At 48.6% G+C, this 22,102-nt stretch overlaps 1 long non-coding RNA gene across 1 annotated transcript; it reads right to left on the reverse strand.

Moving 5' to 3' along the window:
• Positions 1–351: 351 nt before the first annotated feature.
• LOC119086294 lies at positions 352–21,065 on the reverse strand. The gene is made up of 3 exons (XR_005089550.1): positions 20,874–21,065; positions 1,266–1,375; positions 352–961 (listed from the first exon to the last, which is right to left on the reverse strand). It is a non-coding gene; the product is annotated as an uncharacterized LOC119086294 (long non-coding RNA).
• Positions 21,066–22,102: the final 1,037 nt, after the last annotated feature.

Genomic DNA, 22,102 nt, shown 5'->3' on the forward strand with positions numbered 1-22,102 from the left:
CTTTCTTGCACACCGATCTGCTCTTGGTTCCTACCCAAGAATCTTGGGTTTTGTCCACTCACTGTGACAGACTGTTCAAGCAAGCACTTACCACTGAAGAGCAATGGTTTGATCGTAATTCTCCACAACATGGAAACTAACCACAAGATAAGAGATCACACACTCTATAGTTTGCATGATGGGATGAGAACTATCTCAAATCCCAAGGGTTATACCCAGTCAGAATGTGTAAACCAAGACTGAGTTTTCAAACACATCTCTGTCTAAACAAAACAGAACAAACAAAAAGCATGCAATCGTGGATCAGACCGTTGTTTTGTTTTGTTTTATTTTTCAACAGAACATGTTGGCAAAAGCATACAAAATAAAATGGAATGTCAATTTTCATTGTTTTTTTCCTTTACATGACTTCCCTAGGATAAAACAAAATCGCATTAGGAGAGTGTTCTATAATCCTCCCTAGCCAGATGGAAGGGAACTAGGGCATTCACAAACCGCTCCCTGCCTCCCCCTGTCCACACCGAAGTCACCTCCACTCTCTGCTCAGGTGATCCTGAGGAAGCGGAGCAGCCAGCCAGGCAGCTGGTTCCAACAGAAGAGCACTGACTGGGGTAGGGTGGGGCAGGAAATAAACATTTCAGCTCAAAATATATAATCTGCAACTTAACCACTTACCATTTAGGAATCTTCATTTGTGGAACGATGTGCCAGACTCATGGGTGAGAGCAGGCGAGATTCTTAAGCCAGACGGTGCTGGAAGTCGGTCTTGGTGGGGTTCATGGCAGGGATGGCAGCTGATTATTCCCTGAGAAGATGCTCCTCCCCGGGGCATGGCACACTTCCTTACCTACCCTCCCACAACCAGGTGTCTATGAAGTCCCGATCCTTCCTCCGCTCTGAGGGCTTTACCTTCCAGACGGGTGGGCGGGCAGGCAGCCAAATCACAAGCTGCAACTTGGGCCTAGAGGAAAGCAGAATGGCAGGTTGAGGGCCCCATCTAAGGTCTTGCAGGATGTGTGTGTGTGTGTGGTGTGTGTGTGTGTGTGTGTGTGTGTGTGTGTGTTTGGTGTGGTGTGATGAATTCTGGAAGGATCACAAGGAACACCCAACAAGACAGCTTTTTTGTCATCCCAGGTCCATGGAGAACATTTCAATAAGACAGAGAGATCCAAAAGTCCCTGCGTGGAGCAGGGAGATCTAGCCTGACTGTGGCCAAGTGACCTGACCTGTGCGGTGGAGGGATGGCACTAAAATAGGAAACTCACCAGAAGATTCTGGAATGACGAGGTGGCCAGGGAATGACCGAGGACTCCGAAGACTGACAGGAGTTCCAGAAGTTCACAGGGAGACTTGGGAAGATTAGGGGAGAAGGAAGCTGTAATCAGAGCATCAGAGGAACAACAGGGCTCTTAGTGTGTGGAAAGCCTGGACAGGATTCCAGTACCGGTCCACAAAGCAGCTAATACGGGTGGGTTTGAGGCATCACCTTGCTGTGTCAAAGTCCAATCTATGTGAAAAGATTCGGAAGACCTAGGTTAGGGGATCAGATGTTGCTGTCCAAGTCCAACAGCTTGCTGCAGAATTCCCCCCCCCCCACGTGTGTGTTTACAAAGTCTAATGTAGGGACAGTTTTATATTACATGTGGACATGACTCTGGATAAGGTATAGACCAGTATATGGATCAGCGCAGATCATTTCACAGGCTAAATTTCTCCCAGGTCAAGAGGTTTGCCATGGAGGAAGTATAGACATGCCAAATCCTCTCGAGAATGTTCTTCTGAATGATGGAAGGTCCCTAGCCAAATCCAAATGCCTGAGGTGATCAGATTGCTCTAAGTTGCTGGTCCATCTTCCCCAAAGCCAAAAGTGAGCCAGGAATTTAGCAATGTTCTTTTTTTTTTTTTTTTGGTTTTTTTTTTTTTTTTGGTTTTTCGAGACAGGGTTTCTCTGTGTAGCTTTGCGCCTTTCCTGGATCTCATTCTGTGGACCAGGCTGGCCTCGAACTCAGAGATCTGCCTGCCACTGCCCGGCAGAAATGTTCTTATAGACCAAAATCTAGCAAAAGGCGCAATGCATCTACAGACATATCAAAACGAGCACTCCTGTGTCTGCCAGATGGAAGCCAGCGACTGTTTCTGCTGCCTGCTTCGAAAACAGCCCTGGTTCAATCCGTAGCCACAAACGAGAGGTCAGATCTGCAAGAGCTGAGGTGAAGGTCACCTGATGGAATCTGTGGTGTTTTCAGGCATCCCCAGGAACAGTCTGTCCTCCTCCTGACCGAAGGAGGCATACACACAGGAAGACAGTATCCACCGTGAGTACAGCCTTCATGTTTCTGATGGTGCTGGAGTCCTGCAAAGCCCCGGGACCGTACATAGTGCTTCATTGTTGTTATTGTGTGTGTGCACAGGATGTGTACACGGGTACACACCACAGCACACTTGTGGAGGTCAGAAGACAACTTTCAGGAGCTGGTTCTCTCCACCGTGTTGTCCAGGAGTTGAACTCACGCTGTCAGGCTTGAACGGCAAGCATTTTTACCTACAGAGCTGTCTTGCTGGCCCTCCGCTTGGAGATGGAAGGTAAGGCACAAGACTAGCGGAATTTTCTTTGGGCTATCAACCAACCTCCAAATAAAGATGTGGAGACTTATTATTAATTATGAATGCTCAGCCTTAGCTTAAGCTTGTCCCACTATCTCTTTTTTTTTTTTCTCATTTTTTTTCAAGACAGGGTTTCTCTGTGATGTTTTGGTGCCTGTCCTGGATCTCGCTCTGTAGACCAGGCTGGCCTCGAACTCACAGAGATCTGCCTGGCTCTGTCTCCCGAGTACTGGGATTAAAGGTGTGTGCCACTACCGCCCGCTGCGGGCCCCCCCCCCCCTGCTAGCTCTTATAACTTCATTTAACTTGTTTGTAAGCATCTACATGTTGTCTCTGGGCTTTTTACCTTTCATTCTGTATGTTCTACTTTCCCTCAGGGTTCATGGAACTCTATGAAAGAGGAGGTGGAAAGATTGTAAGAGCCAGTGGGGATGGAGGACAGCAAGGAAACCGTGTCATCCAGACACCACAGGACTGACACACACACGACCTCACAGAGACTGTGGCAGCATGCACAGGTCCACGCCAGGTGGGGTGCCAGCTCTGAAAAGGAAAACGGACATGAGCCCCCATCCCTAACCCAACCCAGAAGCTGTCTCTCTCCAACAGACAACTACTTACTGAGGAAAATTAGTTTTCCTCAGTGGAGTCTCACACTTAAGTGTGATCGCGTGCCCTATAGTATATGGCCAACACAAAACAAACTCAGGGGCATTTTTGGAGAAGTCGTGTCTCAGTGCTTTGGGTTTTGTTTTGGTTCATTTTGCTTTTTGGTTTTTGGTTTGTTTTGTTTTGGAAGGGGCAGGTTTGGAGACAGGGTCTCTCTGTGTAGCCTTGGCTGTCCTGGAACTAGCTGTGTAGACCAGGCTGGCCTTGAATTCTCAGAGATCCACCCGACTCTACTTCCTGAGTGCAGGGACTGAAAGTGGGCACCAGCCCTGCCCGGCTACATTCAGTTATCTTAGAGAACATGCCGCACAGCGTCGAGAAGCACGCGGATCCTGCTGCTGGTGAGTGGGATAGTCTGCACTTGTGCGTCGGGGCTAGTTAGCTAAAATTTCTTGCTATTCCTGTGTCTCATCCTTGTAAACATTGCCGAGGGGCAGAATGAGTTCTTTGGACATGACTGCTGGGCTGTCTGCTTTCTCTTTTTATAACATCAGTTACAGCTTCGTGGATGGGGAAACTCTGACTTTTGGCGCATGTCTGTTTACAAATTGTATATCTTTTGTTAGCTCAACTGTTTTATCATTAGGGAGTGTTCTTTTGGGTCTGTTACAAATCGTGTGTGTGTGTGTGTGTGTGTGTGTGTGTGTGTGTGTGTGTCTTCTGATTTGCTTGTCTAGTCTTAGTATAACCCTCCAGCTCTCCTGGTGGCCATTGTAAGAAATCTTTTTTTTTTTTTTTTTTTTTTTTTTTTTTTTTTGGTTTTTCGAGACAGGGTTTCTCTGTGTAACAGAATCCTGGCTATCCTGGAACTCACTTTGTAGACTAGGCTGGCCTCAAACTCACAGAGATCCTTCTGCCTCTGCCTCCCGAGTGCTGGGATTAAAGGCGTGAGCCACCACTGCGCGGCTTTTTTTTTTTTCCTGGAGCTGAGGATCGAACCCAGGGCCTTGTGCTTGCTAGGCAAGCACTCTACCACTGAGCTAGAAATCTTTTTCCATCATTTTATATCACACCTCCTTACAGCTCTAAAGGAAAGCACATGTTTGTAGACAGCATGTTCTTAGACCATGGAGGTTTCTTTAACCTCATACTGCACATGTATGATGTTTCCTTGTGCAGTTTAGCTCATTTACAACTGATGTAGTTGCTGGTAAGGAGGGACTTAGTTTGTCATTAGTTTTCAGCATCCTTTCTATCCCCCAACTTCAATTCTATTATTGCCTTATTTTTTTGGTTAAATGGGTATTTTTATTACTCTATTATTTTTGTTGGTTTGATTTTTTTTAAATACAGGATCTCTATATAGTCCTGGCTGTCCTGGAACTTACTATGTAGACCAAACACACAGAGATCTGCCTCTCTCTGCCTCCCAAGTGCTGGGATTAAAGGTATGTACAACCACACCCAGCTTAGCATTCTATTTTAATTTATCTGTTTCACTGTATTTAAAGAAGATATTTTCTTAGTGCTTATGCTAGGAATTCAAATTAGCATCTTAATTTATAAAATATAGTTTAACTCATAGTTAATTTCAGTAGAATTTAAACCATTTTTTTATAGTTCTACCTGCCATGCTACTATTATCATGAATTATATCTTCATGCTTTTTGTACCTCTCAATATAGATTTATAAGCATTACTTTATACATTGAGCATTACTTTATACAGTCCTCTTTAATAAGATGGGGGAAATGAGGAGTAATAAACAAAAACTGCATTAATACTGCCATATGGTTTCTTATCAGTGTTCTTTTGTCCTTCATGTAGATTCATATTATTTCCTAGCACACCTTTATTTAATACTGAAGGATCTCCTGGCGAATAAAAACTAGGTGTGTTACAGTCTCAATGTGTCCATGTATCAGAAATTTGGTACCCACTGTAGTAATCTGGGAGGTGGATTTTGAATGCAGGTCAGAATTATGAAAGAGGACATAAAGCTAATTGTTTTGGGTGGTGGATAAGTACATGAAAATATATCTGATAGTGAAAGTATAAAATCCAGTGTGAGACCCACAACTTCAAAAGGTCTCTTCTAATTGTAATTAACTGTCCATTGAGGCACACAGACCGTGGATCTGGCGAATTTCAGGGTGCGACTTTTTTTATTTGCCAGTGTTTCTGTAATAAAGTTTAAAATAAAAATAAATAGATGAGGTGATTATCATGAGAACGGGTTAGATACCCTGGAAGGAGATTCATTGTGGACTCAAATTTACCCTTCTCTTGCTTCCCCAGGTCATTAACTCTCTTGGCTTTGGGCTCCCTCTAACACTCAGCCCAAAGCCCTGTCTGTGGGCAGCGCTCCTCCTGGTTCTTCTCTGCCCTTGGAGGCTGGTGCAGTGGCTAGACCCCCAGACCTCGGGGAGGTGGGACAAGGCAGTGCAGGAGCATGTCCACACAGGCAGAGTGGCTGTTCTTACCGGATTGCTTCGAACTTTGACTTAATCTGCCCCCGACTTTTCCAAAAGGTAATCCCAACATCTTTGCTGATTTTCTCACTCATTGTAAGGAGGAGAGAATTTCTGGAATCCTTCCTCCACGACCATCACTGAAATTTCCCCGGGGTCTTCATCTGATGAACGACTTTGTCAGTCCGTGCTCAGGACTGCCAGCTCCCTCCCTGAGAACATCCACGGTGCCATTCCTGCCATGCCTGCCCTCCGATCCTGGCATGGTATTGGATGATTCTGGGATGGCTGGCTCACAGCTTAAGCCACTTGCCACCAAGTCTGATGACCTGCATTCAATCCCCAGGTCCCACACTGTGGAACTGGAGAACTGACTCCTGAAAGTTGTCCTCTGACCTCCACATATGCGCAATGGCAGGCACATGAGGACACACAGACGCACAGCAAGTGAATTTAATTATAAGAAAAATAATAATAAGGACCAGTGGGATAGCTCAGTGACCAAAGGCGCTTGCTGCCAAACCTGATGACCTGAGTTCAATCCTGAGGACCCTCACAGTGGAAGGACAGGAATGACTCCAGAAGGCTGTCCATACAGACAGACACGGGGACGTGCAGATGTGGGAAGATAATACAGCCACTCCGGTCCTTGTTTCCCATTTTGTTTCCCTGTCCTGGTGGGAGCGTCCAGTGTCCAGCTGGCCCATGCCTACCTAGCTTCTGCCATCGGGGCTTTAAGAGAAAGGGGTTCTCCATCCCTCCTAACTTTAGCTGTAGGACTCAGGCCTCAGCAGAAAAAGCCAGATGCACACTGTCTTGGATAATACAAACCTCAAATGGGGCAACCATGTACAAGTCTGTTCCTTTCCCGAGGTTGTAAATTCCTTAAAAACAAGAGGACACTGAACGTCTTTCTCTGCATTTCTCAGTAAGAGCTATTTTCTCTCAGTGGAGGAGCTTTCATTTATATATTCCTAGCCCTCAGAGAAAGTCCATGGATAATAACCTAACAGTATAACCTGTGCAGATGGACAGGAGCAAGTCAGTCCCCCCGGGTTCTCGGGGGACACGGCAGGAGTGAGACTCAGTTCAGGGTGCAGATGCAAGCCCTGTGCTCCTGGGGCCTCCTCCTCGACTAGAAGGCTCTGGGGGTGTGTGGGTGCCCTTAGTGTATCTGTGAGGCTCTGAAAGCCAATGGTCTCACAGTGATCGCTTAAAAACCACTGGGGAGGCAGAGGCAGATGGATCTCTGTGAGTTAGAGGCCAGCCTGGGATACAGAGCGAGTTCCAGGACAGGCTCCAAAGCTACACAGAGAAACTCTGTCTCAAAACACCAAAAATAAAAACAAAAACAAAACACTGGCAGTACTGGGCTGGATTTCTGCTGCTTCCTGAAGCGTTAGCCATCCTTCATATCCACTTGTAGCTAGAGTTTTCCTGTCTTGCCCACAGTCAGGACAAATCTCTGTCACCCACCAGTCCCACAGCCGCTCAGACCCAACCAAGCAAACACAGAGACTTATATTGCTTACAAACTGTATGGCCGTGCCAGGCTTCTTGCTAACTGTTCTTATATCTTAAATTAACCCATTTCCATAAATCTATACCTGCCACGTGGCTGGTGGCTTACCGGCGACTTCACATGCTGCTTGTCATGGTGGCAGTTGGCAGTGACTTCTTTCCTCTCAGTCTTCTACTTCCCAGGATTCTCCTCTCTCCTTGTCCCGCCTATACTTCCTGCCTGGCCACTGGCCAATCAGTGTTTTATTTATACAGAACGATATCGACAGCATCCACTGGCTTTATAGAAACGTAGTTCCAACCTCTGCACAGTCCTCACACAGAGGGTTTCCTTGTGAGCCTGAGTCTCTTTGCTCTTCTAACGAGGACACCAGTCACCGGATGTCAGGCCCACCCTCATGTGCACGGCCTCATCCTAACCAAATATGTCTTGAAGCACTCTGTTTTCAGATATGCTGACTTCATGAGGTTCTGGGTGAACATGGCTTTCAGGGTACACAGCAGTGTAGAATCAGACAGACCTGAAGTGAGGTCCTGGTCTCTTCCTAGATGCATGACCTCATAACCCTCTTTTTCCTGACAGCAGTGGTGTTTAATTCAGGTGGTGGTACATTCTAACTTACCCTGGACTGTCTCAGACATCACTTACACATTGTACCCACTGACTTCCAGGAGTAGTTCAGCTTGGACAACAGGTGACTAGACGAATGTGGGTCGTTGCCTAACCCCCAGAAAGTCTACGCAGATGGCACTACCTTGTAGAAGAACAGCAGCAGCAGCCAGTGCTGGAGCCATGCATCTAGAGCAATGGGTGGGAACATAAAAGGAAAGCTAGAGCATGAAGCCAGAGCCGCTCACAGTGTGGAGTGTGGGAAGGACATCGAGGAAGAGGCCGATGGGAGCAGGGCAGTTGCCCAGGTGAATCCTGGGTCCTCAGCACGGGCAAACATTAACCGAGTCTTGGTGACTCCCACCTCCGCATACTCACTTTCCTGCTCAGCACAGCCTGGCGAGTAGTACAGCGTCTGAAGTTAATTAAATTCATGGGGGAATTGTTCTCAAGGCAGGTTTCTCTTCACTCAAGCATGGTAATTGCAGCTTTTCTATGTAGACAATCACCTCTAGCTCACTTTTCTTTCCTAATTTGTGAAATGACACTTTTTCCATGAGCCTTTAAGCCTGTCTTTTAGGGGTTTGGCATCAGAATTCACAGGGCATTTGCCAGGCTTGCAGTTCCCAGGGCCCGAGTTCAGACCCACTGCATGTGAAAAATGGCAGCAAGCATCAGAACCTGGCTTTAGAATAATTTGCCTTGTAAACCTTCTGCAGTGCCCTGGCTGGGTTGTGTGTTCTCATGGGGGCGTGGGCTTTCTGACATGGAAAGGGGGAGTTCTGCGTGGGCATGAAGAACTTCCAGGGCCACCACACTGTTCTCATCTGTCACCAAATGTGATTTAAAAGTATTCTTCAAGATTGTTGAAAACTTATCTCCATATACATGTAGCTGTATGAAGCCATAGTGTTTACCACCAGTCACAGGTGGCACTCTGTCTCTACATAACTCAACCATGCTGCTGGATAAAATAACCATGCTGAATAGAGCCATGCTTATCTTTTGCTTTTTTTGAGACAGGGTTTCTCTGTGTAGCTTTGCGCCTTTTCCTGGAACTCACTCTGTAGCCCAGGCTGGCCTCGAACTCACAGAGATCCGCCTGGCTCTGCCTCCCGGGTGATGGGATTAAAGGCGTGCGCCACCACTGCCTGGCTTGCTTATATTTAAACTGACTCATTCAGTTCCACATGTCACAGACTCAGTGGTCACCTGGGTGGCCCCGTACTTGCAGGGCAGGTGTAGACCGTCCCCTCACATTGAGGGTTCCATTGGACCCAACTCAAGGCCAGTGGGCACTGGAGTTACCTGGGAGCTCTCAAAGCCTTATGCCTGGTCCACATCTCTGCGGTGAACCAGCCTTTAGAAAGGCCATGTATTAGTCATGGTTCTCTAGAGGAACAGAACTTAACACAAACTTTGCCGATACACGGGATTTACTAGAATGACTTACAAGCTGTGGTCCAGCTAATCCAACAATGGCTGTCTACCAACAGAAGGTCCAAGAATCCAGTAACTGTTCACTTCACAAGGCTGGATGTCTCAGCTGGTCTTCGGTATACCCCAGAATCCTGAAGAAGTAGGTCCTAATGCCAATGAAGGAGCAAACTTGCTAGCAAAGTGAGAGCGAGCAGGCAAAGACAGAGAGCTTCCTTCTTCCATGCCTTTTATTATAGGATGCCCACAGAAGGTGTGGCTCAGATTAAAGGTGGATCTTCCCACCTCAAAAGAGCCAGATTATAAGTGAGTCTTCCCACTTCAAATGATTTAATTAAGGGGGAAAAAATCTCTCACAGATATATCCAACACTTGGATTCTGGTTAATTCTAGATATGGTCAAGTTGACAGCCAAACGAGGCCTACACAGTCACTTGGACTAGACGCAGAGGCACTGTGGAGCAGAGCTCACCAGCTCCACTTATGGTTATGAATGAACCTGGGGATGGGCATTTCTGGTAAGTTCCCAGTGACACTGAGCCTCTGGCCTGAGAAGGTAACCATCTGGCAGGAATGAAGATATTCTAAAGAGGTACTTGGGCCCCTTGCTTAGGTGTCAGACTATTAAGATAATAGTTACCCCAAAGCTAGAATTTCTTCAGGAAACTGAGAGAAGGAAGGGGCTAATGTCAGCCAGAGTAGGAGCTCATCTCCCAGGAAGAGATTTGCAACTTGGCAGACCACTATGCAAGACAGACTGGAGCTTAGGCCATGATGGTGGGTGGAGCCACACCTTAACCAAAAATGTTTAGTTGCGCATATCTCATGCCCTCCACTTAAACCTAAACCTCATGTTAAGACTAAGGAAGATGGACTCGGGGATTCACTGCTCCTCTTTCCAGTGGGGCCACACTGAATAAATGTTCTTTCTCTGCTTTTCACTATTGCCTGTCTGTTGGATCAGCCTATTGAAGACATGTGGCCTAGCCTAGCTTGTTGTGGGAAGTCTTTCTGTATGCTGTGAATATGTGTTGCTCCCATTGGCTAATAAATAAAGCTACATTGGCCTATGGCAGGGCAGGATGGAGTCAGGTGGGGAAATCCAAGAGAGACAGTGAGAGGAGAAAGGAGAGTGGGGGGAGACGCCAAACCGCCCTCCAAGGAGCAACATGCAATGGAACACAGGTAAAGCCACTGAACACGTGGTGATACATAGATTAATAGTAATGGGGTGAGTTAAGAGCTAGCTAGCAAGAAGCCTGAGCCATAGGCCATATAATTTGCAATTAATATTAAGCCTCTGAATGATTATTTTATAAGAGGCTGTAGGACCACGGGGCTGGGCGGGACCAGGTGGGACCAGAGAAACTTACTGCTACACTAGCTTGTTAGGGCTGCCAGCAGCCAGGCTTCAGATCCTAATGGGCTCCAGAGCGGCATGCTCTGTAATCCTCCTCAGAAGGGGTGGCTCTAGAGAGGCAATCCTGTGCCCACAGAGCACCGAATGCCACCCCTGCTCCTCACTAGCTCTCTTTGCTGCACATACCAGGAACAATCAGGGGGCCATCTACCCCTAAGGACAGGTTTTAGGAGCTGCAGGAACTCTCCAAAGCCAGGACCAGTATCTGGTGTCAAGGGAAGCTTCCCATTTTCACCCACTGCTTCACTCATCCCTGAACTGGGCGCTCTGGTCTCAGTCCCATGTTAGTGGACACAGACAAAAGCCCATTGAAGATGCCTTCTTCTGGGTCCCCACAGCTGCAATCCAGGTATTAGTCTTTATCTCCTTCCTGGCCTCCCTACAAGGGGTAAAAATGGGACCCAGCTCTGTACTGCCTGTGGTTTCTGGGAGCTATGGTCTCTCTCACAAATGATACTTTAGAATTACACATTGAGACCTGTAACACTGGTCTCAAAGAGCATTAGCCCTGGTCGTCTGCATCTGCCCAAGGGGGCTGCCTTGGGTCTGTTGAAGAACTCTCCTTCAAACTGTCTATCAAAACAGTGCCCCACAAACAGGATGACAAGCCAATCTGCTCAAGGCAATTCTTCAGTTGAGGTTTTCTCTTCCCAGGTAACTGACTCTAGGTTGTGTCAAGTTGATATCAAAACTGCTCAGGATGCCTTTTTATTATAAACATTTCGGTGTGTTTAGAGAAATGGAGTCTAAATGTATGTCTGAGTTGCTCAATTTCACTACACTTCGAACTTCTATTTTGTGTCAAACAAAACAACCTTTACTGCTAACAATTTTTATTAGTGTATCAGAACACGAGATGAATGCACCAGGGGCTGGAGAGATGGCTCACTGGTGAGAAACACTTGCTGCTCTTACAGGAACCTGTCTTAGGTAGGTTACTCTTGCTGAGATAAAATACCACGACCAAAAGCAGCCTGGGGGGAAAAGCGTTTCTTCATCTTACAGTTGTAGGTAACATCCCATCCCTGAGGGAAGTCAAGGCAGGAACTCAGGCAGGGCAGGAACCGGAAGGAGGAACGGAATCTGACGCCGTGGAGAAATGCTGTGCACTGGCTTGTTCTTCATTGTTAGCTACGCCTGTTTTCTTCCTTCCTCCCCTTTCTCTTCCTTCCTCCCCTTTCTCTTCCTTCCTTCCTTTTTCCTTTTATTGAAGATGGCTTTTTTAATACAATATATTCTGATTACAGTTTCCTCTCCCCCTAGTCTTCCCGGTTTCTTCCCACTTCCCCTCCCATGGGATCCACACCTTTCACAAACACCTAAAAAACAATAATATAGTAAAATAAGATAATATACAATAAAAACGAACAAACTGGAATAAGACAAAACAACCAAACAAGAAGAGCCAAAGAAAAATCACAAGAAACACGCACACACACACACACACACACACACACACACACACACACACACTCCCCCACACAGGCATACCCTAAAAACATACATCTGGAAGCTATAATATATATGCAAAGAACCTGTAGAGATTTTTTAAAAATGCCCTGACTTAACATTATGAGACAAAGAACCTCCAAAGATGTTGTTGAGTTTGTTTTTTTTTTTGTTGGCTATTTACTGCTGGACATGGGGCCTACCCTTAAGAGTGGTTTGTTTTCCCAGTGAGACTCCCCTGGAAAAAAAATTAATTTTTCATTTGCAAGTGATTCTCAGTTGGAGATAGCTTCATCAGCTTGCTTTCTCATACCATTCAAGACCAAGGCCCAAGGTTGGAACTGCCTCTAGTGGGCTGGGCCCTCCCATATCGATTGTTTACCAAGAGAATGCCCTGTAGCCTTGCCTCCAGGCCATCTGATGGAGACACTTCCTCAGCTGCAGTTCCTTCTTCCTAGATAACTCTAACTTGTATCAAGTTAACAATAAACAAACAAATGAGCAAAACAGTCAGAACAGACACCTTCCCTGCACCCATGTCAAACATTTTACAACTGCCTAGAACTTCAGCCCCAGGACTTCCAGGATTTCTGCAGGCACCAGTATTCACATTCTTAGACACACGTGTGCACACACACACACACACACACACACACACACACACACACACACACAGACCACTACTTCTTCTGGCCTCCATGGTCACCAATCATGCATGTGGTACACAGACATACATGCAGGTGAAACAAACACCATACACACACCATAAACACACCACACACACACACACATACACACACACACACACACACACACACACACAACTCCCCAGATAAATACACACATACACACAAAATCTTTAAAAATTAGAAAAGACAAATATGTCAAATTCTACCTTACATCAGAAGGAAAGTTATATCAAATTATTGGGACTAACATGTTAAAATGAAGTGTGATCGGCACCTGAAAACACTGACCAGCAAAGGAGTGATTTTCATAATTAATTGTTAAAACCCCAGACACGTGGAAGCGCACTGATGTCATCCTTCAGGTTTGCTTTCAGACACGCCATTTCAAACATTCTCCCTGGAGTTCCTGCTCTGCAGTGAACTGTGGGTGGGGCCTAGGAGATGATAGAGTGTGTGCTTTGCACGTTAGGGCTGGATTTCAATCTCCAGGATCCATATAAAATGCTCAGGCACGGTGCGTGTGCTTGTAACCTGCACACTAGAGAGGCAGAGACTGGAGGATCCCTGAGATTCACCGGCCAAGCAGCATAGCCTAATTTGGGAGTTCACGAGAGACTTTGCCTTAAAATAAAGGGGACAGTGGCCCTCAGAAATGACAGCTGAGGTTGTTGTGCTGGGGAGTTTCGTCATTTTCACAGAAGCTAGAGTCATTGGGGGAAAAAGGAGCGTGGATGGAGAAAATTTAGAATTCCTAGCCACTCCCCCAGCTCCATGACCACACATGCGCTGGCAAGATGCTGAGTCAGCCCAAGGCCTTCCGACCATAATCTGTGCGCATGCGTGGCATAGCCATGTAAGCCCCTATGGGCATGTGGGGGGTCTATAAAACTGGGTTCCCTCCTCTCCTGCACAGTCGTTCATTCCATAGGCCTGTGCACCTCTTTCTTATTCCCTTCCCTTAATAAACTCTTATAGCGGGTTTTGTTGCACCTCGTGACTTTTCTCGCATGGCAAACAGCGCTGCTTACCGAATAACATTGCACCTCGTAATAAATAACAAAAACACCCCCCCCCCAACTGGCATGTCGGCAAGCCTGTGTTCCTTCTCTTGACTGAGGACTGATGGTGGCGGGCAGTTATTGTAGGCGGTGCCACTGCTCGGCTGGTGTCTAAGAAAGTGGGCGGGGCAAGCCCTACGACGTGCCCTCCACGGTGCCCTCCTCGGGCTCTGCCTCCGTTCCTGCCCTGACTCCCTTCAGAGGTGGTCTGCCATGTGGAAGTGTGGGATGAAGCAACGCCTTTCCTTCCCGAGGGGTTTTAGCCATGGTGGTTTATCACAGCCATAGAAACCCAAACTAAGACAGCTGCCCCTGGCCTCTGAATGTGAATTGCGCGCGCGCACACACACACACACACACACACACACACACACACGGAGGTGGGGTGGGGTGGGAATAGAAGGTACTTCACAGAGTTCCTCCCACATGTCTCCGAGGGTAAGTTTCAGGCCAGATGGGTTTGGATCACACAGCAGGCAGAGAGTCCTTCCACACACGTGAGGGTCCGGTTGTCTGGAGCCTGTTTGGGTTCAGTCTTCACTCTGCAGCGTTCCTTAGCCGTCAACTTAACGCCCCCACCCCCCACTCCCGCCCCGAGTTCCCCAAATCAAAAGCGGGTGGGGGCAAGCCTGTTGCTTAGATCTCAGCAGCGCATGCCCAGACTCCAACTTCTGGTTCTCCACATTTGGCAGCCTCTTCCCCTCAGCTTCAGCTTTTTCAGTCAGGAAATGAAAGAGAAAAAAAGAAACACAGTTGAGGCTCCAGTCTCTGTCTTGTTAGGTAAAACAGATCTTTGCCTCCCAAACTTCCGATTTGTCTTGGGTGACCGTTGCACTTGATTCTCCAGGAGAAAGGCACAAGTTACGGGCAGCCTGGAAGGGCAGCCTTCCGCCTGACCCTGATTTCTTGTTGCGTTGGGAGGCTATTGTTTACTTGAACAAAGAGCAGTCCAATCAGAGCCTTTAGAAGCCGCGTGCATTGTCGGACCTGGCACAGATGGGCAGAGGAGGGACTCTGGGTTAATGAGCTGGAGGTGTTCCTCAGGGCCCGCCACTCCTGCAGACAACAGATCTCTGCTTCCTCCACCTCCATGGAGCCTCCAGGAACTGTGACACTGTGTCTGTCATTTCTGGAATATCAGAAATGCCCTGAAGGTGGCTCTAGGCTTCTGTGAAAATTTTCATTAAAGCTGTGCTCGGAGTCTTTATTCTTTTCTTTCCCTTTGAGGCAGGGTCTTTCTGTTACATCCTCTAGCTGTCCTGGTACTCACTGTGTAGACCACACTGGCCTCGAACTCACAGAGGCCCACCTGCCTCTGCCTCCCGAGTCCTGGGGTTAAAGGTGTGCGCCATGCTCAAATCTGATCTCTAAAAACACTAAAATTCTGGGCTTAGCCACCCACGGTGGCCCCAACATTTTATATCAGCTGAAAGCGCCTCTGCTATTACCTAGGGCCCTTGGGCAGACTGCCACTGTGGCCCCTCACATCAATTCACCCTCGAGTGGTGGCCTCTGAGAAGGTGGCAGTCTCCGATACCACACAAAGTCCAGGCAATATTGAGAGTGAGTGGATAGAAGGACTGCGTCTGAGGCGCACAGGATTTGTGTGTGCCGAGCGCATCTCTGTCTCGGCGATTCCAAGCCTTGCTGGCAGAGTCCTTCTAAACCCTCCAGGCAGCGGACGTTTCCTAGGCTTCCCGACCCCAGGAGGCACTTCCACCTAGAGTCAGACCGAGCTGCGCGCTCTAATCGGAGTTTGTTTACTAAGGAGAAACAGCTGTCTGTGGGAATAGAAAACGGGGGTATTGTAGGGCAGGCCTCTGTTATGACGTCAGATTGGACATGTGCATGTTACACACGCAGACGACAGGGATCCTCGCGGGTCAGGGAGGTTGTTGTTAAGTCATTAAGCCTTCCTGCGAACAACCTGTTCAGAAGAGTGAACAGCAGCAGTTGGCTGTGAGGCAGGACCCGGGCTTCTAATCACAAAACAGGCAGAAGCCAGAGGTCTAGCTGCCGCTCCCAGCCGGGGCGGAGGCTGGCCTAACTTGATTCCTATGGGGAATCAGTGTTTACCATCTAATTCCTAAAGGAAAGCGCTCGCCTTTGGGCTGTGAATACATCTTAGCCATCAGCTCGATCTGCTATATTTCTCTCCTGAAGAGAAAAAGCTACATTTTTAAAGGGCCGTTTTCTTCCCTGTGAAATTATTTATTCGCTCTCTCTGAGAGCTGCTGGGCTACACTAAAGCATCTCACGCTTTAAGTTTCAGAAGCAAATTGCTTCTGCGCACATTGTCTTGAGCCTGTGGGTTGTTTTGTTCCTGCCTGTACGTCACGATTTCATTAATCTTCTGGTTTTTAATAGAGGAGCCTTTCATTTATTGCCTCTCGAAAGCTCAGTGCATTGCGGAGGAGCTCAGAGGCAGAATTGCATTTCTCTTGAATATTTATTGTTTAATTACTGAACACCTACAACGTGCCACAGCAGGGGTCATCCCCAGGCCCAGGACCTCAGAGAACACTCTCATGAAGTCCTGGGCCCAAGGATTCCACCTTTGTGCCACCTTAAGCTAAAAAGAGTTTGCTTTTCCATCACACACACACACACACACACACACACACACACACACACACACACACACACACACACACACACTTCAACCAGCGATTTAAAACTCTGAGAGGCCAAATCACTCTTTGCCAGCGAAGAGAAAGCTCTAAGCAAGCCCCCAAGATCTTCCATTCTTGAAACTCTGGGCAAACAGCCCTGGCCAAAGGCCACGGAGGGCGGGGTTGGGGGAGGGTTCTCAAAGCGCCTGTTTTGCATCCGTTTGTAAAAGTGCTAACGTTGCATTATTTTTTTCAGAACCCGTGTTTTTAAATGAAATTTTGGCATTCTGCTTTTAATCTCAGCAAGAGCTCTTTGGTATATTGACCTAAAGGAGTCTGGGGCTGCCAAGATCTTGCAACGTGGATAAGATATTTGGAAAGGTTAAATGGGCCGATTTTCAGACGCTCTTGTCCGCACAGGCGCAAGAATCTCTCGGCTGAAAAGGAACGGTTGCAGCCGATTCTCTTCTGTGTCTTCCTCCCTCGCTCTGGCCTCGGTTCAGAAGGAAACCTGCCACGACAGGGCCAAACGCCGCACTCCCACTTCCGCTTAAGCGTTTGGTTTCGTCGGAGGGAGACTGGACGACCTCTGTTGGTGGGGCCGTAGCCCTGCAAGAGAACTCAGCAAACTCCCGGGGCTCAAGCTCGATGCAGCGCCAAGGTCCGGCAGCAGGGGGCGCACCCCAGCTCCCAGCAAAGACAAAGGCCAGAAGCAAAGTGTTGTGGGGTGGTGAGCGGATGGAGGCTGCTGGGAAAGGCAAGGAGCAGAATCTGAGGGCCAAACAGCAGGGCCAGGAAGAAAGTCTCTAACCTTTCACCCCCAAAACGAACACTGAAAACACAGAAAGACAAGACTGGCCGTTCCCTGTCCTAGGAGGTGAGAACCATTTTTAAGATGATTTCTGTGCTCAGCACTTTGCTAGACAGATGTCAAGAGTACATGCACGCATGCGTGGACACACACACACACACACACACACACACACACACACACACACACACACACATCCTGCATCAGCATGGCTTCCAAGGGTGGTGGCAGCCTGAGACCCAAGCCTCCCACTGCAGGCCTTGGGAAAGCCTGCTCATTGCTGCTGCTTCGGGAGTTGGCCTGGCCTCAGCGCTGGATCCAGTCCTTTCCTTTTCATGCCATTTCCTGTCCCTCCCCGCCCCCGCCAAGCACAATCAGTGACCTCATTCCCACTGCTTGGAGTGCCGTGGGGGATCCTTAGCCAGAGGCCGGCTAACAGCCTTAGCTTCTACCCTGGGAACACACAGCAACCAACCAGCGGCACTGGCCATTTGGTTTTGCTTCTTAGAAACACCATGTATTTCCTCAAGCACAGAAAGCTCCCTCAAACGGTGCTAAAAAGCCTCAGGCTCCTGACCACTTCCACAGGCAGGCATTCCTGAGCTTTAGCACCGCCTGTTGCTGGGTGTCTGAAGGCTGACAGAATGGTGTAACCCTCCCGGCAGAAATGATGACATTCTTAAGAGACACTTGATCTCCCTTAAACCTCAGACTACTAAGACGATGGACTCCAAAGAATTAGGATTTCCAGTTGTTGTCTCTTGCGGGGAGGAGGAAAAATCTGGAGTCCTCTTGCCAGCCAGAGAGGAAACTCGTCTCTCAGGAAGAGATTTCACTCTGTTTGGCCACTTGGCAGGATGCACCGGAGCCCGAACAACAAGTGGGGTCCGTGATGGGCAGGACCGCATCCTCAGCAAGCCTGCTTGCCAGGCACAGCTCTTGTCTCCTGTTTAAATCTAGACCTCACGTCAGGATACTGAAGACGGAGTTAGTGGGACGTGTCTGTTTCTCCTACCAATGGGACCAATTGAACAAATCTTTCAGTTGATCTATTGAGGGTAGAAGGCTGAGCCTGGCTCATTCAGGCTGCCAGGGCCCACCCAGATCACCACCAAATAACAGAAGGACAGAGCAGTACAGTAGACTCATCACTGGACCTGCTAAGATCATGAACAAGCCTGGCGTGTGTGGAGTCCCACTGAGTGGAGGCTGGGCAAGAACTGGAAGCCACCTGTGGGTGATCTGTCTTTTCTTCCAGGTCACCTGGGAACTGGCTTCTCACTGCAGACTGGAGGCCTGTGGCCAGGATGTCCACACAAGCCATCAATGATGGCCCCACAGAACACCAGGACTCAGCGTTTGTCCATTTTTCCTGCTGTCTGGAATGTCAGGGTCTCTATTCCAAGTTCATCTTTCCCTAGCTACACAGCCAGGCCTTTCTAAATATCCACAGTTATGTGGTCCTTTGTTGTGGCTTCAATTTCCTGTGTATCTTCAACACATGAGAACAGAGCACCAGAAGGAGAGGAGAAAATGAAGAGTCGGTTCGCTTTCCTGTCATGCCCCAGTGAATCCACAACGCCCCCGCCCGCCCCTCCCCCCAAACCTGGGAAAGATCCAGAATGCCACTGTGGTCAGAACATGCTGTATTTGATTCATTTTCTTTAAGATAAAAGTTTTGTTTTAGAGAGAAGCACAAAGCCCTGGGTGTTATGTCAGGGCTCTGGGACTTTCCAACTGTGCAAAATAAATTGTATCACCCCTTGATAACCCAAAGGACACAGTGGCCACCTCCTAACCCACGGTCCCCACCCTGGACCCCAGCTGGCTGCAGGGGACCTCGCCACACTCACTTAGGCCACTTGACTCTCAGAAGTGACTGTGTGTTTCCCTCTCCCTGTGTGAGGGTTAATACTCATTGTCAGCTTTCCAGATCCTACAGTCACCTAGGAGACAAACATCTGGACATCTGTGTAATGGCGTTTCTAGATTGGGTTAACTGAACTGGGAAGAGCCATGCTAATTATGGTGGCACTGTTCTGCAGGCTGGCGGTCCCAGACAGAATGGAAAGGAGAAAGCGAGTTAAGTATCCATCTTTCTCTGCTTCCTGACTTGTGCCTTCTCAGCAGTGATGGCCTGTACCCTCCAACCCGGCACCAGATTCCCTCCTTATGGTGATGCTGTCAGGTGTTTGTCAAAGCAGCAAGACAAGTAACTAATACGCCCTGCCGTGTTACCATCCTACAGCAGGGACTCAGTTTACCTCCTCAACTCCTCCACTAGCCTCTTTGCTCTCCCCTGGAGGCCATAGTTCCTTGACTTCTCTTTTCTTACAATCACCATTAACGCACTCCTCCATGCATTGACTGAGCGCCTGTTGTGTGCAGCACAGTCCTAAACCCTGGGACTAGAACACCGGTAGAAACTGAGAACCTGGTCACACTCTACCTCCCTCCAGCCACTCTCAGAGGAAGTGGCCAGCCAAGGGAGACAGGTTGGCATCAGGAGGTGCTGGGCTCCTCTGTCCCTGTCCGTCCTCCCTCACCAGCAGCTGAGAAGAAGCAGCAGGCACCCCCTTCACAGACTTCAACTCCCAGAATGTCGTGAGCAGCTTAATCCTCAGCTCCTTATAAGTCACCCGGCTTCCGGTGTTCTGCTGCAGACCCGGGAGATAAAGGAGGTTCTCTCTCTCCCTTCTGTGCTCAGCTGTGTACCCCATCACCAGCTCGCCCCCTGACCATGTTCCCCCTGCCTCCCCACCTTGTTTTCACTGTCCGTGCTGGGCTGACTGTAATAGCACAGTTCTCGCTCCATGACCCTCCTTGGAGGACCTGTCCTTATACAGCATGCACCATGAAGGCATGCCACTGCCCACCACTGCAGGTCTGCCACACCCCCCCTCGGGAGTGCCACGCACCCCCCCCCCCCTCGGGTGTGCACCTGATCTATCTGTTTTCCCTGACACTGACCTGACTCAGTGTTTCTCCTTGTCTCGTCGTTCTTTTCACTATGTGTGGTCACAGCCCAAGACAGCAGCTAACTTCTACCATGGGGCACCCCTGGATATTGGGATGTTACCAGATGTTTCTGACCTCCTGGTGACCCAATGACACACACACACACACTCACGCACCCATGCACATGTACATCATTGTTTTAGATGCTAGTACAATGAGGCAGGCATCGCTACGTGAAGCACAATGGGATAATGGAGGATGAGGTCACAGCACACAAGAAGCCCCTTCCTCTCCCCCGCAGATCCCAGAGGGCAGAGGAAGGGCCTTTTCCCCTGACCTAATTCTTTCCTTACATCCTTTGCCTCCAGGGTCCTGCTATTGCTAGTGATAAACCAGTCTGCAGGAAGGGTGTGCATAGCCCACAGAAACAAGGAGGAGACATTGTCCTCAGCGGGGAATGGGTTTTCACTTGCTGTCCACCTTCCCTGGTGACAATCTCAGCACTGAGCCGAGCTCCACCCATTACAGCTGTTCAGTCTTTCCATCACCAGAACCCTGGGCTTCCCCATGGCCCACATCATGGAGATGGGGAGGGTCCCCTCGCCTTGTTCAGCCCCGACCCACCTGCACAGAAGGCTCTGCCCTGTAGCTTGAAGGCTGCTTGGTAGACTGTCTTCTTCTCAGGAATAACCGAATCTCAACCCTATTCCATGCTCCTCTAGCAAGCACTGAACAGAATCACATTCTTACTGCTGGGATCCCAGAGGCTGACCTGATATATCACCAAACAAAGGCAGAGAGAAACAGGGGCCACTGCTGATGTGCCGCTGACGCCGAGATCGCTTGCCGTTTATATGTGGAGACGTGCGTCACTAAATCACTAGACCTGGGAGGCTCAGGCACTCTCAGGGTCTGACTCATCCTGATGCCCCTTTGCAGAACTCAGTAGAAAATGTTCTAGTGGGAATGGGAGGGAGAGGGAGAGTCTGAGTGACGGCAGGGGATCGAACTGCCAGGGGTGCCTCCTGCTCATCTAACCAGAAGGGCCCGCCCGGTTCCATGGTACTTCGTTGTTTTTAAGGCTTTTGCACAAGTTTGAGAACAAAGGTGGCCGCAGACAACTCACTCCCAAAGACGGAGCATCCCCTTTTGCCTTTTCTGTAGTCACATGAACTGATTGGACCGGAGAGGTGGCTCAGCTGTTAGGAGCACAGGCTGCTCTTGCAGAGGACCCTGGTTCTATTCCCAGCACCCTCCCCACCCTGTGATGGTTAAAGTGGTCTGTAACTGTGGGTCCAGAGGATCCCAGGCTGTCTTCCACATGCATGCGGAAGACTTACATGCAGGCAACACACGCACATAAAATAAAAATGAAGTGAATCTTTTAAAAATGAATTTTGAATTGTTGGGGTTGGTTTCCTGTTTTATCTTTGTAAAGGGGGCAGGTGGGATGGCGGGGGAGTCATCCGCCAATCCCCGGGTCACTGTTTGTTTCTTGGCTTATTCCATCACTGAGATCGAACCCAGGCCTGGGAGCAGTCTGGGCAAGTGCTCTTCTTCTGAAGTGTATCCTCAACCCTCCTGCTGCCCATTTGTCTTGAGACAAGTTCTCGCTAAGTTGCCCAGGCTACCTTGAATTTCCAAACCTATGGCCTCAGTGTCCTGCACACTTGGGATTGCAGGGAGGTCCCACCCGGCTCGGCCTAACCACTGGCTTTTAAAGTGTGCCCAACTGCTGTGAATTCAGATGGCACTCTTTTAAAAAAATACATATTTATTTTATTTATGTGCATATGTGTGTGGCTGGGTGTGTATATGTGCACTCCAAGTGTGTAAGTGCTCTTAGAGGTCAG

Source organism: Peromyscus leucopus, chromosome 19, assembly GCF_004664715.2.
Source record: "Peromyscus leucopus breed LL Stock chromosome 19, UCI_PerLeu_2.1, whole genome shotgun sequence".
NCBI lineage: Eukaryota > Metazoa > Chordata > Mammalia > Rodentia > Cricetidae > Peromyscus > Peromyscus leucopus.